This window comes from Pteropus alecto, unplaced genomic scaffold (genome assembly GCF_000325575.1).
Source record: "Pteropus alecto unplaced genomic scaffold, ASM32557v1 scaffold72, whole genome shotgun sequence".
Taxonomy (NCBI): Eukaryota; Metazoa; Chordata; class Mammalia; order Chiroptera; family Pteropodidae; genus Pteropus; species Pteropus alecto.
In genome coordinates this window covers 18,398,707-18,413,313 of record NW_006436811.1, presented here as the reverse complement: position 1 = coordinate 18,413,313, position 14,607 = coordinate 18,398,707, and the positions used below count along the sequence as shown (strand labels likewise).

Genomic DNA, 14,607 nt, shown 5'->3' with positions numbered 1-14,607 from the left:
TTTTTTGTTTTTTTTAAATCTCTTGTTAAACTGTCTTTTATTCTGAGCTGAGTTCTTAACTGAAGACTCAGAAATGGTAGAGGGAAAATTATTTTTCTTCTCCTACTTGAACTTAAATTTCTGTAAATCGGTCGTTCTGTGACTTGTAATTAAAGACTTCCTACTTGATGCAGCACCCAAACAATGAAAACATTGAAGTAGAAAAAGAACCAGGTATGACAACAGTGCTAAAACACTGTCTTGAAGAATGTAGAGGTAACATGGATTATAAACTCTATGATATCTTAAGTATATTGGGTGTGTATGCATTAAATTGTCATCCAAATTCTGTTGTATGTTTTACTTTCTGCTTTTTCCATAGTATTGGCTTAGCTTATTTCTCTTATATAATGGATTCTTGGAGTATGGGGGAACTAGTAAAACTTAAATAAAACAATAATAAGTTTATCAAAACATTGCTCTTCATTTCCTCTTTATATTTTCAGTTATTTCATGTGCCATGCAATTAATTTCTTGTGGATTATTTTATTGGCTGATCGACACACCATAGATTTCAAAGACACTCTTGACTTTAAAATAACTTCCATCCCCATTCTCCACATATGCAAGGCTTTCTAATTCTTATAAAAGACATATTTTCATGAAAGATGATACATTTTTCATGCTAGTGCATACATGACTTATAAATGTGTCTATTTTCAATTTTAGTGATGTTTAATTTCAGTAAATGATTTAATGGAATCTAAGCATTTGTCACAAGGAATAGGGAGGCTTTTGTTTTTAAATGAAAGTGGCTTTCCTGTTACCTTTCAAAGAATTCCTAGATGGCCGCTTACTAGTAAGGAAGGCATGCAATGCCTGGAGTGGGTGTCAAACTACGTGATAAAGTAACTGTTATGGCAGGAGGATGAAAGATGAAGACTACTAAACATTTTGGATAATGATTCAAAAAATCTGAAGGACAGATAATCCCAAAGTATGAATACTTTTGAAAATACTTCAAAAATGTATGAAACTGTTGCTTCTGCATAATTTCAACACTTTTTGAAGTAATACAATCAAAGAAGCACAGTTCTAGATTAAAGATATTTTATTGATTTTTATCTTCAATGGAGTGAATGCTACTGAGGTTTTATTTGTACAAGTTTGAAATACCTGGTTTAAAGTTATATTTTGGCACTGTGAACTTCTCTCCCAAGCATACATTGATCAAGTGATTCTTTTTTTTTTTTTTCTTTTTGATTTGCTCTGTTTTATCAAAGAAGCAGGCTGTTAATATGAGTACTACCAAAAAAGTAGACTATTTTTCTGGCACGCATACTCAGCAATGGAAGTTATCGTGAATTTAAATAAAGTGAATTAAACCAAAGAAAAATGTGGACAAATCAGACTGTAATAATAGGATGAGGAGCTGTAATGATATAAGTAAGAAACTAATAGCCAGATGACTTGAGTTCTATTTCTAGTTGTATATTACTCATATATATCCCAAATGCATTCCTAAACTCTTCTCAAATGCTACTTTTTCATATGTAAAATAGGAATAATCTAATCATAAGTGAACTTTTTCTGAACAATAAAACAGTGACTAAAATGATATTTCTTAAATATATTTTAATAATTTTTATTTTTAAATTCTTTCAATAAAGCTCATCTATCATTTGGCTGAAATTGCTTTAAATTTCAAAAATAACCTCTACTTAGTAGGTTTATCTAAAACTTTGAGGTATTTGCTCTAACTAGTCACATTCTTATTTAAAATTTTTATTCTATTTTGGCCTTCTAATATTCTTTAGCTTTTTTTTTTTTTTTGATCCTCCCTCCCTCCATCTCTCCCTTCCTTCATCTTTTTAAATTTTGAATCACAGAAATCCTTATAAAATTCTTGTATCCTCTTCCCTGTAAAATATTTGCATTCATCACTACATATCTTTCAAAGTGTTCATGGACTATCAAGAGCTTGTACATGATAATGAGATAAATAATTTTTTTCTAAAAATAGTATTGGAAAAGGAAGAAGCCTAAGACCAAAGGGGATGCAAAGGAGCATCTGATTTCAGATTGTATTGGGCCAGTGGCTCTGGTTCTATTGCTTCTCTTTTCCCCTGGCACTCTCAAGAACATTTGCCAGAGCGATTGAACTTAACAAAAATGAGAAAAGAAAAACAAGACTCCAATAGAAGCCTGAAACCACAGATATTACCAAACTCTGTATGTACTGTTTTTTCCTATACATACACACCTATGGTAAAGTTTAATTTATAAATTAGACAGAGTAAGAGATTAATGGTAATAATAATAAAATAGAACGATTATAACAATATACTGTAATAAATGTTATGTAAATGTGGTCTCTCTCTCTAAGCAAACTAGAATGAATTTCTTTTTCCTTTTCACAATTTTATGGATAAAAGATTCTTTCTTATTGTAGATCTTAGTACCTCGGCATGTGATATTTTTTTCTTTCTTTATTAAGTTGAGAATATTCACCTTTTCATTTCAAGGAAGCACTTTGTAGCTTCTCTTTGGAATATCAGAACTGCCAACGATACTACTCTTGCTATTTGGGAACATTATTAAGTAAAATAAAGTTACATGAACAAAAATACTATGGTACAGCTCATAATACTGCTCAATATAATAATTGAGATGGCTACAAAGTGACTAAAAGGAGGCTACAAGGATATACTGAACAAAGAGATAATTCACGTCTGGGAGGAGCAGAGTGAATCAAGTGAGGTTGTATAACATTACTTAGAATGGTTAAAACTCATGATTTTTTTTTTTATTTCTGGAATTTTCCATGTGATATTTTCAGATTGTGGTTGACTGGGGGTAACTGAAACCACGGAAAGCAAAACAGTGGAAAAGGAGGGACTACCGTATATTCAAGACGATCAAACACTTCCTCTTGTAACCATTTCCAAACTTTACTCCTTAGTATGGCATCGAAGATCTGATATCATCAAGTAGTTTTAATATCGCCATTTTAATGAATATCACTGTAAAGCTGTAGTGTGCAAAATATGTCCTAGGCCCTCAGATATAGTGATAAACAAACAGACATACTTCCTGCATGCCTTTGCATATATCTCTTTAGCTCTTACTCTGGTATAATTATAATTCTGTAAGTCTGCTTTCTCCAGTAAATCATGAACTCCATGAGTGTCCAGACTTTTTAATTTGTTTGCTTTAGGAAGTATACCTATCATAGTTGCTTGTATATAGTATACATTCAATGGAAATTAATTTACATAGTTAAAATCTCTTGGTCTTGATTCAGAAATCACAATATGTCATCAAAATTAGCCATCTACTTCAGAATCTCTCTTTCATATATTTGATAGTTGTCTGCATTCTTTTTATCCTACACATTATCTTAAATATGTTTCTAATTAAGCTTCTAATCTACCCATCTTCACTCATTAAAAATCATATCACAAATCCTTGAGGATGGCTTTGACTCCTAAAGCAGTATTCACAGTCCATTAGTCTGGAAAGCAGAGCACCCAAATAGTGAGAACTATTCTGATAAAAGCCTTTATCTGTCTCAGAGACTCCTCAGAGCTGGACACTGTTCACGGATCTTTCATAATCATGCCCTGTCAGTCATCTAAGGTCAGTCCACGAGAACTCTTTCTAAATCTGCACTTTTTCTTCATCAGAAAGACTTGCAAGTACACAAATCCTTGAGAGACAGACCTTGTTCTTCACATTGGTGGGAGTTTAGAGAAGATGACAAATGACCTGATATACTCTATTAGGGCTCTTTCATTCCGTTAAATAAATGCCTGCTCAAAGAGACTATTTGTCAGCAAGGCATAATTTAATCAACCTCATATAAGATGAGGAGAAAACTAGAAATTAAAACAAGTGCTGAGAATATGAATTAATTTTCTTCTTCATCCAGATGCAAATGTGCTTCAAGCTATTTATGTCTTCTTATCTAACTGTTATACTTACTAAAAGCCCATTTTCAGTCATTTGTGTCCATTAGCTAAAGCAATTCATTATCTTAAGACTTTCATGGTTACAAAATAATAATTTTTGTATTTCTAGATTATTCTAAAATAATAACAAAGAAATTATTTTTAAAGTTATATTTCCAACTAGTGCTTTTTAAATTGAAATTCTTAAATAAAAAGAATGTAAATAAAACATTTTGATTCACAAATTATCCAAATGTTAATTCAATTTTATTTATACTTAATGAGTAAAATTCTTTATGACTAAAATAAATTGGCATGATAAAATAATGACTGTATTTTAATTAATGGATAAATAAAATAGAGAAGTAATATTTTAATTTTTATTATTAAAGTATATAAAGTCTACATGTAGTCCTAAAGGATATAACTGTCAAACATTTTGATTCAACAGCGAATCAAAATAGTACAACTAAAAGATTCACTTAATATAGCAGGAAATTTATGTTCCCTACAAATAACTATTCATAAACTGAGTACAAAAAATGATATGATGTATAAGTTTCAGGAACCAGAGTTAATTTTGAGGATAAAGAGAAAAAAACCATATTTGAAATGTAAAATTAATGGTGCACATGTTTAAATAAATGTGTCAATTATTGAATAAATCTATTTACAAAGTCCACTCCTATAGTGAAACACCAAATCTTGGGAGAAGGGTTTGCCCTTGATAATGAAGGTTTTAATATTCTTGTGAAGTGTTATATCTTTAAACATTTACATAAATAGATTTTTAAATAGATTGTTTCTTACAGAATTTGGATAAAGGAATTCCAATTAAAACTGAGAAAGAAAATTACATATTGCCTCAAAAGAAACATCTGTGACTATTTGCATTACAAAATGAGAATTAATGCAAATCTTAATGTAGATGCCACTTTTCTAGGGGAGACATCCCTGCTACTAAGACTAGGCCAGGTGCTACTCATATACATTTTCTAAGCCTCTTGTACTTGTCCTTTATAGAATTTATTACAATTACACTTAATTAATTATTTGCTTTTTTTGTTTGCTTTCACAGGAAATCATTTAGGTCAAGGAGTAGGTGTCTTTTATTCATTACTCTATTCCTATTCCTATCAGCTAGCCCTGTGTCTGGCTTATAAAAGATACTTAACAAATATACATATATATATATATGTGTGTGTGTGTATATATATGTATATATATACACACGTACATACACATATACAACCCTCGGTTGACCTCACAGATTTCAAGGACCTTGTCAGCTTACAATCCCTTCTTTTTTTATTTTTTACGCCTACAGCACCTGCTCTTCCTAGGTGGTCTCCTATCCAAGTACTAACCAGGTCCGAGCCTGCTTAGCTTCTGAGATCAGATGGGATTGGGCTTGTTCAGGGTGGCATGGCCGTAGACTAACAAATATATTTAAATGAATGATAATTAATCAAACATAATATTTTAGCCAGTAATGCAGTAATTAAGCCTCCTCCAAGAGCTCCACCATTAAGAGGAAAGGGAAGACATATTCAGATTTATGAGTTTATGGCTTCATTGAGATATGGCTGTTTATTCTTACAATGTAAATTGCAGCTCTGTGTGAAAAATTTATCTTAAAAGCAGATCTTTATAAGGAGAATAAATTAGGGGGCTGGGTGAAAAGGTGAAAGTAGTAAAAAGTATAAATTGGCAGATACAAAATAATCAGGGGGATGTGAATTGCAGCATAGGGGATACAGTCAATAACACTGTAATAATTATGTATGGTGCCAGGTGGGTACTAGACTTATGGAGAGAATCACTTCATAAATTATATAAATGTCTAACCACTATGCTGTGCACCTGATACTGATATAATATCAAATGTCAACTGTAATTGAAAAAAATTTTTTTAAGAAAAAAATTTAAAATAAGAGAATAAGTGCTTGTACATGTAAAAAACCATGTACATAAAGTCATGAATGTAGAGTTAAGCAGATTATTTCAGGAACTGAAATGTTATATTGTTTATGAAATGTACAAAATAACAACTTGGCAGAGTAATACCACTAGAATTGATAGTATTATTTCCTTGAACTGTAGATACTGCCATCAAAGACATCAAATAATGATGATAAAAAATGTGAGAAAAGATATAAAATTAATTAGTTTTAAAACTGTCTTTTGAATCTCAGGCAAAATTCAAAGAGCTGCCAAGCAAGCGTATTGTTATAAATGACTATATTTGGAATTATACCAGTCAATATAACTGGTAAATAGAATTTTTAAAAAGTAAATTTCATATAGCATATAAATATAATTATTTTGTATAATGAACAATAAAGATATTTTTTTAAATATGTACTTTAAGCTTTAATTTCAAAGATATTCAAATTGAGTTTTTTCTCCCAGTTTTTAGAGCTTTATGTTACTAAAAGAACTTTATACATATGCTTATTGGAACCCAAGGAAGATAGAACAGAATTTTTAAAAGTTAATATCAGCTACATTTTAGAAAAGAAGAAACTGAGACTCAAGTGGCTGTATGACTTGCCCAAAGGCACACAGATAATAATTATCAGGAGTGAAAGCATTCTAATCCTTTTTTTTTCTATTATTACATGATAATATATATTCTCAGATGAACTCTCTAGAGGTAAAATAGATTAATATACAGAATGATCTTTACATATTTAAAATATAGTCATATACTTCATACATTCAATAAAACATTGCTTTAGTTATAGTTCAGTATTCCCAATAAAGCTGTATTTGTTTTAAGATCACATGAATAAGTTCTAAACAGTAAATACTTTCAGACACAATCTAGAATGCACATTTAAATTGGAAAGAGCTAGACCTGTCTCAGAGTGGTAAATATATTTTAAAATCACATCTCTTACTTTATGTAATCAAATGGAGAAACTCAATATTTGATATTTAGTGTGATCTATTTGCTATTTTCATTCAAATGAAGAATGCTTTCACCATTAGCTCTGCAGACACAGTATGAAATAGACATCAGTTATGAAATTTTAAAATTTCTTTTACTCATTTTCCTTCTAATTCTTTTCCTGAGTAGATACATTATTATGTATTTTACAACTACAATTCATTATTTTACCTTTCCCTTATAATTAACTTTTAATGAATATGACTGCTTTCTGATAATTTAAAACACAATTGATATATCTGACAAAGACCAAAAACAATTTTGCATAACATCTCTAAGCTATAACATATTTAGGGTAAATATATAAATGCACTTATCTATTACAGATTTTGGTTATGAGATAGGAAGAAACCTTCCTCTATTTTTCTAAAGTTCTTTCAACTGGTCTAATAGTCAAGTCCACATGAAACATATTAATAAGAGAAAATAACCAAGAATAATTGTATACATATATGGAAACACCACATACATGAGAGTGTCAGAGACCCTGCATGCGTGAGAGGTTTAGAGACAGAAAGGGAAAAAGAGGTATATATGACATTCTTAGCTAAGGATGAGGTAAGGCAACTTGAGGCTTTAGAAGGCCACTACAGAATGATAAAAGGAATACATATTCACTAATTAGCAGTTTGCGCTGCCATATAGATAAGTCAAAACAAAGGTCATCTCTAACAACCTCTTATTATGGGTAAGGCTCTTAATTCAAATCTTCTGGGGGCAGGGTAAAAGTTTCTCGTGAGCCCACAGCGTCTTCATTGCCTTTAGTTCAAAATCATCTGCACATCACAGAGGTATATCTTGGGGTGACTTATTTTGAGCCACTGAATGCTCAAATTTGGAATTAAAAAGATCAATATATTCTATTCTCACAAATTAAAATAAGAACCACAAAATGCCTACTTTATCAAAATAATAATAATAAATAATAATAACAATAATAATAATAATAATAATATTAGCCTCCTGGCTGAAAATGACTAGATATTAAAGTTTTAAAAAATTGTATTATGCTCACCAGTGCAGGCTGATTGAATCATTTCAGACTAGATTCACTAGGCACAAGGTCATTTATAATGCTCTCTATTAAGTATCGAAAGGGCAATTTTCTGATATTCTTTCATATGTTTTAGTCTTTCTAACATAACTGACCCTTTGGAAGACAACTTTCTTCATCTACATGTGAAAAGCACTGAATGTTTCCTTTAGTGAGCTTTAAATTGCTTTTAGCAGGTCAGGTCATCTCATTTAATGGTTTCACATTACTTTATTCAGCTTGCAACTCTTAGAAACACAAAAATGTTTCACTCCAATTCTCTCTTTCAATGGAACTTAATATTCTATTTGTACGGTTTAAAAAAATTACTTTCTGGTATATGTTTCTTTCTCATATTCTTCACTGTCCCATATACTTGGTTTAAAATGCTGAATAAAACTTTAGAATTTTAGGTTTTAATATGATTGATGGTGGAGGGGGAAATAATTTTTCTTCTATCTTTCTGAATTCTTAGCTGAGACCTCTGTAATAAAAGATATCCTAACGAGAGGAAAACAAACAGGTTTGTTAGCATGTATACCTCATATACGTGGAGATGCCCAGGAAAAAATGAATAACTTCCCCAGGTGACTTCAGAATTCAGACTTAAATAACATTTTAACGGGGAAAGGAATACAGGCCTCTTAAAGGAGAGTAGAGTTATCTCCTAATTTTTAAAGTTTGCAATTTGTCACTTCCTTTTTACAAAAGACCCACATTAGTACCTGTTTTCAATCACCAAAAGAAATCCTAAGAGGATTTTGTTTTAATGAAAAAAGGCAAAAAGCAAAAGTAGCGTTCAGCATTTGTTTTTCAGCTAGCTGCTTTAGAGGCAGCTCTCTCCTAGCGGTGACAGTGCCAAAGCCAAGCTCCTTCCTGAGGAACTACACTCAGCATCTCCAGAGCATAAAGCCCCATAACTTTGAACTGTGTCTGTGAGCATCTGTGCTTTTTCTCAATTTATTTTGTGCATTCATTAGCAAGATGTGATGTAAGTTACCAGAAAAGCCTAAGAGAACTCATAAGGCTGTAAAACTGTACATAATTAAGCATTTGATCATGGTGAACAAAACAAAGACATTGTGTTTGCATTGAATTTGGGGTCTAGAAATGCTCACCTTTTTTTTTTCATCCAAATTAATGGTAACTGCTTTTTCACTTTAGATCACTTCAGCTTGCAAAGGGTTTGATAGTAACACTCTACTTTTAGATAATGGAGCAAAGCTGTAAATGACTTTTAGGGAAAATGACGGGCCCTTGGAAAGAGAGATGGGAGGTATGATAGATGATAGAGGTATGACATAAATGTGTCTGGTATGGCATGGACATCTAGTCTCCTCTCCAGTGACAAGAGTCAGTCTTCCCTGGGTGGTGTGTTAATGCCGCACCCCCCCCAAAAAAAGAACAATTTAGGTTGTAATAAAGAGCAAAAGCATTTATTTGTGAAACAAAAGGGGTGGGAGGGATTGCAGTCCAAGATGCACAGATTCAGGTAGCTTCTTAAATTGTGCACCTGAGAGAACAAAGAAAGGCAGGGTTTATAAAGGAAAGAAAACACTGGTGCAGTTCTCATTTAGGTCCTCTATGCAAATGAATTATGCTGGCTAGGTTAACAAGGTTTGGTTAGATTCATTATGCAAACAAATGAGGCAAAATTACAAGTCAGGTCCTCTTTGTAAATGAAGGGTGCTAGCTGGTGAGATGGACTGGCTCCTTTCAAGGCTAAGAATATAGATAGTTTGGTTTCTATAATAAAAATTAAGTAAAATCCATTTATAGCAGTGTTGACTCAGGATATTTATGGTTTGGTGCTAAGCTGAGTTTAGCAACAGGTCAGAAACTTAGTAGCAGTTCTGAGAACTGAAGTACAAGACTTATATAGGCCTCACTTCCTCAGTGGCCTTCCAACTCCATTTTAAGTGACTCTCTTAGCAATGCTTATTCCATTTTATTTTCTCCCTTATCAGATGAAATTCCTGGGAAGGAGATTTTTAACAACTGTACTCATTTCGGAGCACCTGTTTTTGAGTAGATAAGGAGAGTTCAGAGAAAATCGCTCCCTACATTTGCTGTTTTTCAAGTTACTAAAGCTTAAAATAATCAATATACCAGTGTGGGATATATACATTTTGGGATAGCATGCCCTGAACTCTTACAGTCATATAGAGGTGTCATTTATGGTGGCATATTCTGCTACTCTTCAATGGCCAGACACCGTTTATCTTTTTCCTACATGTTGTGATATCCCACAAAGTTGCTTTGGAATTAAATTATTGCAATTTAATTAGAAGCATATATTAAATAATGATTGGGCAAATTGTCTAGAATAATCTTTAAAGTTCGAATTTCTGAATTGCCTTCCACTATGCAGACATTGCTTCCTGTATATTTCCCTCTCCCATAGGGTCATTTGAGCAAAAGCCTACCACTTGCAGCTTTAAAATACTGTTAAGTTTCATGGAGAATTCCTCTGAGGAAGTACCTCAGGCCAGGCATAAAAGCATACCTCTAGAGGCTCTCAACCTAGCCCTGCCTATATTAAATAACATTTTCCGAAATCTCACAATTTAGGTATTGTTTTGACCTGGCTTCAAGCACTCTGTTTACTTTCCATTTCCCATATTTATTGTCAACTCGCCTCTTGTCTGCCAGTTACAAGCCTGCATAGCTTCTGCTATCAAAATCATTCTATTTTATTAAAAAAATAAAATGAATAGTATTGTAATAATAAAATATAATGATAAATAATCTTTCATAATTTTATACAAACTGTGAAATTTAAAGTTTAAAAATTAAACTATTCTTTTATATTATTCTTATAATGAAAAATTTATATGATTTATATTAAAGAGGATTTAGCAAACATCTACCATATTTCTTAGCCTCTTTCTTTGTCAACATGCCCCATCAGAGTGGTACATTGGTTATAATTGATGAACTTACACTGACACATCATTATCATCCAAAGTCATAGTTTACATTAGAGTTCATTCTCATTGTTATACATTTTATGGGTTGGGACAAATGTATAATGACAGGTATCCATCATTATAATATCATGCAGAGTAATTTCACTGTCCTAAAAATTCTCTGCACTCTGCCTACTCATCCTTGTCTCCCCACTAATTCACAGCAACCACTTATCTCATTGTCTCCATGGTTTGGTCTTTTCCAGAATATCATATATTTTGAATCATGTAGTATGTATCCTTTTTTAAATTGGTTTCTTTCACTTAATATTTATTTAAGATTCCTCCATGTTTTTACATGGCTTGATAGCTCATTTCTTTTTAGCTCATTATTTGGCTATACCACAAGTTATCATTCACCTACGGAATGGCTGCTTTCACCTTGGACAATTATGAATGAAGCTACTATCAACATCCTTGTGCAGGTTTTTCTGTGGACATAAGTTTCCAACTCTTTTTGGTAAATATGAAGAAGTGTGATTGTTGAATCATATGATAAGAGTATGTCTAGTTTTGTAAGAAACCACCTAAAGTGGTCACACTAATTTGCATTCCCACCATAAAAATAGTTTTTAAAATTCCACAACATATATGTAAAACAATACTAAATATGCTCTTAAAACAAAAAGAAAAAAAATAAAATGTTATGACATGGTAATATAGAAAACATAGTTGAGGGAGAAGTTGACATTGACATAAAGTTTGTATGAAAATGTAAGTATCTAGGGCTGAAACAGAGGACAGTGGGTAATAGGGATGAAGAAATGGTCAGAGAAGCAGGTAGAAAAGAAAAAGAATATATCAGATAAGTTCCAGGAAAATGATATTTGTATCCAAAAAAAGTAGAGAGAATTTATCCATTCATAACTAAAAGACTGATATATAATATACTTGGTCAGAAACTCAAAAAACAAAAGTATCCTTTGTGTTACATTCTTTTGAACAAATGTAACACCTTTCCATATCTAAAAATCTAACTCCATTTTTGTTTGCCTTTTTTTCCCCCCATATATTATCAATTTTCCCTTTAAGGGAATCTTTGAAATTTTATTATTTGTGAGTATAAGACCCTCTAAAAGGGCTGATAAAAAGCAATTTCTGAAAAGGAATAGAGGCAGATTTTAGATTGTAGTCACATGTAAAAGAAAATTTGTGAAATAGATGTGTCAAGAACTTAAGTGCGGTTGTCTCAGAAGCCAGCCTATGGCCATTCCCCTAATCAATGTCTTCATGCAGATATTGAGTGACTATCGAACGTCATGTTTCAAGCTGTCTGAGTTGCTGGTCTTTTTTTGTCTTCAGCAATAAGCAATTTTATCAGTGTTATTTTAAAAAAAAATTCCAAAGGCCTAGAATGTACACACTGAGCAATATCCTTTCTTTAACTTTTTATTTTCAAGAGACATTTAGAGAGTTGCAAAGATAGTATAGGGAATTCCCATATACCTTTCACAGAACTTCTCTAAATGTAAACATATTACATAATGCTAAATTAAAAACATATCCAGACTTAGTTAAGAGAGACTTTATTTTAAAAAGACTATTGTTTATTGCACTCTGAATATAGGTGTGTTAAGTTTCCCAAGAGTTGGTCAAAAGGTTTTTTTGTTTGTTTTTTAGAGAGGCAAGACTAAACAAGGCTAGAAAGAACTAGGGATGGAGAGGTGAAATGAAAAGATGGCACAACTGGAGAGTAGATAAAAAAACATGTTATGCTGAGGTCAGCATTTTCTCTAGGAGAAGTCTTTGGGGAAGGGCTGTATGCTGGCTCAGTTAGAGGGTGGACAGAAGTGTAGGCGTTCTAGGAGAAGGAAAAAATCTTAACTCGATTTTGGTTAACAAACTTTTTGTTTTGGTTGATAAGTGGGGATAAAACAGTTTGCTAATAGTATCTAGGGTGACAAAAGAAAATTTGGAGGGGTTATGTTTGGCCTTGTCATAGGGTAACAAGGGGGACATCAGTGAGTCTTTCCCAAGTCTTAGGAAAAAAGAATAGTTCTTTGTAGTGAAATATTTTCCAGAACACAAAAAGGTAGTGGGAGTGGGATTGTTCAACCATAGTTGTTTTCCAGAATTACAGGGCTTGGGTAAATTTCCACATCATCAGTAACCAGAATATAAGGGGAAATAAAAAGAAAATAGTGTAAACTAATAAAAAGTAAATATTAGCATAAAATTCTCAACATGAATTTTAAACTTATGATATAGCTCGGTACTTTGTTGTGGTTGAACTATTATTTTATTCAAATAAAATTTGTGGGAATAGCAAAATTTTGATATAATAATATAGCAACATTTTATTTCCTATAAATATTGAGTCAAATTCCAAAATCAACCTTTTGTCAGACAATTGTAATAAATAATATCAAAATCTTCTCTCCTAGTTGGCTAGATGAATTATTTTTATCCTAAATAGCAAAATGTGTTTTCGAGTTTATATTTGGAGTTTGTATTTATTTAATTTAGCACTCAGCATTCTATAAGAGAACATAAATATCATTTATTTTTATTTATTTATATGTATCATGGCATTTTTTTATTCCACAAATGCTAAGCGACACAAAATTTAATTAAAAGCCAACATTCAATATGTTGTCATAACTAAATGAATCCAGCTAGTTTTGTCTGAAAGGAATAGCATAAAACTTTTCTAAAGTATTCTTGGTAATCAGGCCTAATTAATGTTACCATGCAAGTGCCACTTAACTAGGGACAAAATGGTATACCCATCATTTCACAAATGGAAAATCATCTTTCTGACTAGCACTACATCTTCTGAAAGTGCTTTGCAAAAAACAAACACATGATTGGCAATTATTAAGAAAGTTTGTGTTACATAGAAGAAAAATAGTAAATATGCTGTCTCTAAAATCTTAATTATACATGTGTTTATTATGTCAAAAATAGCACAATAAGTATGATAAAGTTTAAGGCAAGAGCAAAGTGGTATATGTAATTTATGTTTATTTTCTCTCAAAAACTAATATAACTGAGGTTTCTTTCTTCCTTTATTAGTTTCTAAAAGTGTTTTTCACCCCTACGATCTGTAACTTCAATTCCAATAATATAACCAAGATTGGACTTATATAGAATTTTCAAATATAAAGGTAACAGGAGAAAATTGGGGGGGTGGGTGGAGGGGGTACGAAGTACAGAAACGGTAGAGTTTCTTTTTACATAGGTTGTTCAGAAACCTTGATTTAAAAAAAAAAATGAATGCATTTTTAGTGCTTCTGTGTGGGCTAAGAGCAGAGTAGATCTCATCTTTATGGGGCTTGAAGTTTCTGCAATTATGAGACCTCTTCTTAAGAAATATAATAAAAAGTTAATTGTGAAAGGAAACATTTATTTAGCTAGAGAAAGGAAGTTGCAACAAATTATAAATTTGAATACACTGGAAATATCATACATGTAAAAATCCAGAAAAGTAACATACTGTATAATTTAGGGTCAGCTCACTTAAAACAAAATAACAAAAAATACATAATTATGAGTAAGGCGACCAGCAGGCAGAAAGAAGAAGAGCAGTACAACCCTTATTAAGAACAGGGTATTTTAAGCTTAAACAATAAGAAGAGATTTGCTATTGAAAGATAGTAATGAATGTTCAGCATACATAGGGACAAATGGAGATGATAATAACAGAAAAGGGAAGGATTCAAAGATCCAAATTCTCAGAGAGGAATGGAGATAACGTACCTGCAAAAGAAAATGGACTACTAT

The 14,607-nt window shown here is 31.9% G+C and overlaps 1 pseudogene; it reads right to left on the bottom strand.

Moving 5' to 3' along the window:
* Positions 1-5,247: 5,247 nt before the first annotated feature.
* On the bottom strand, positions 5,248-5,366 carry LOC112481427 (annotated as a pseudogene).
* Positions 5,367-14,607: the final 9,241 nt, after the last annotated feature.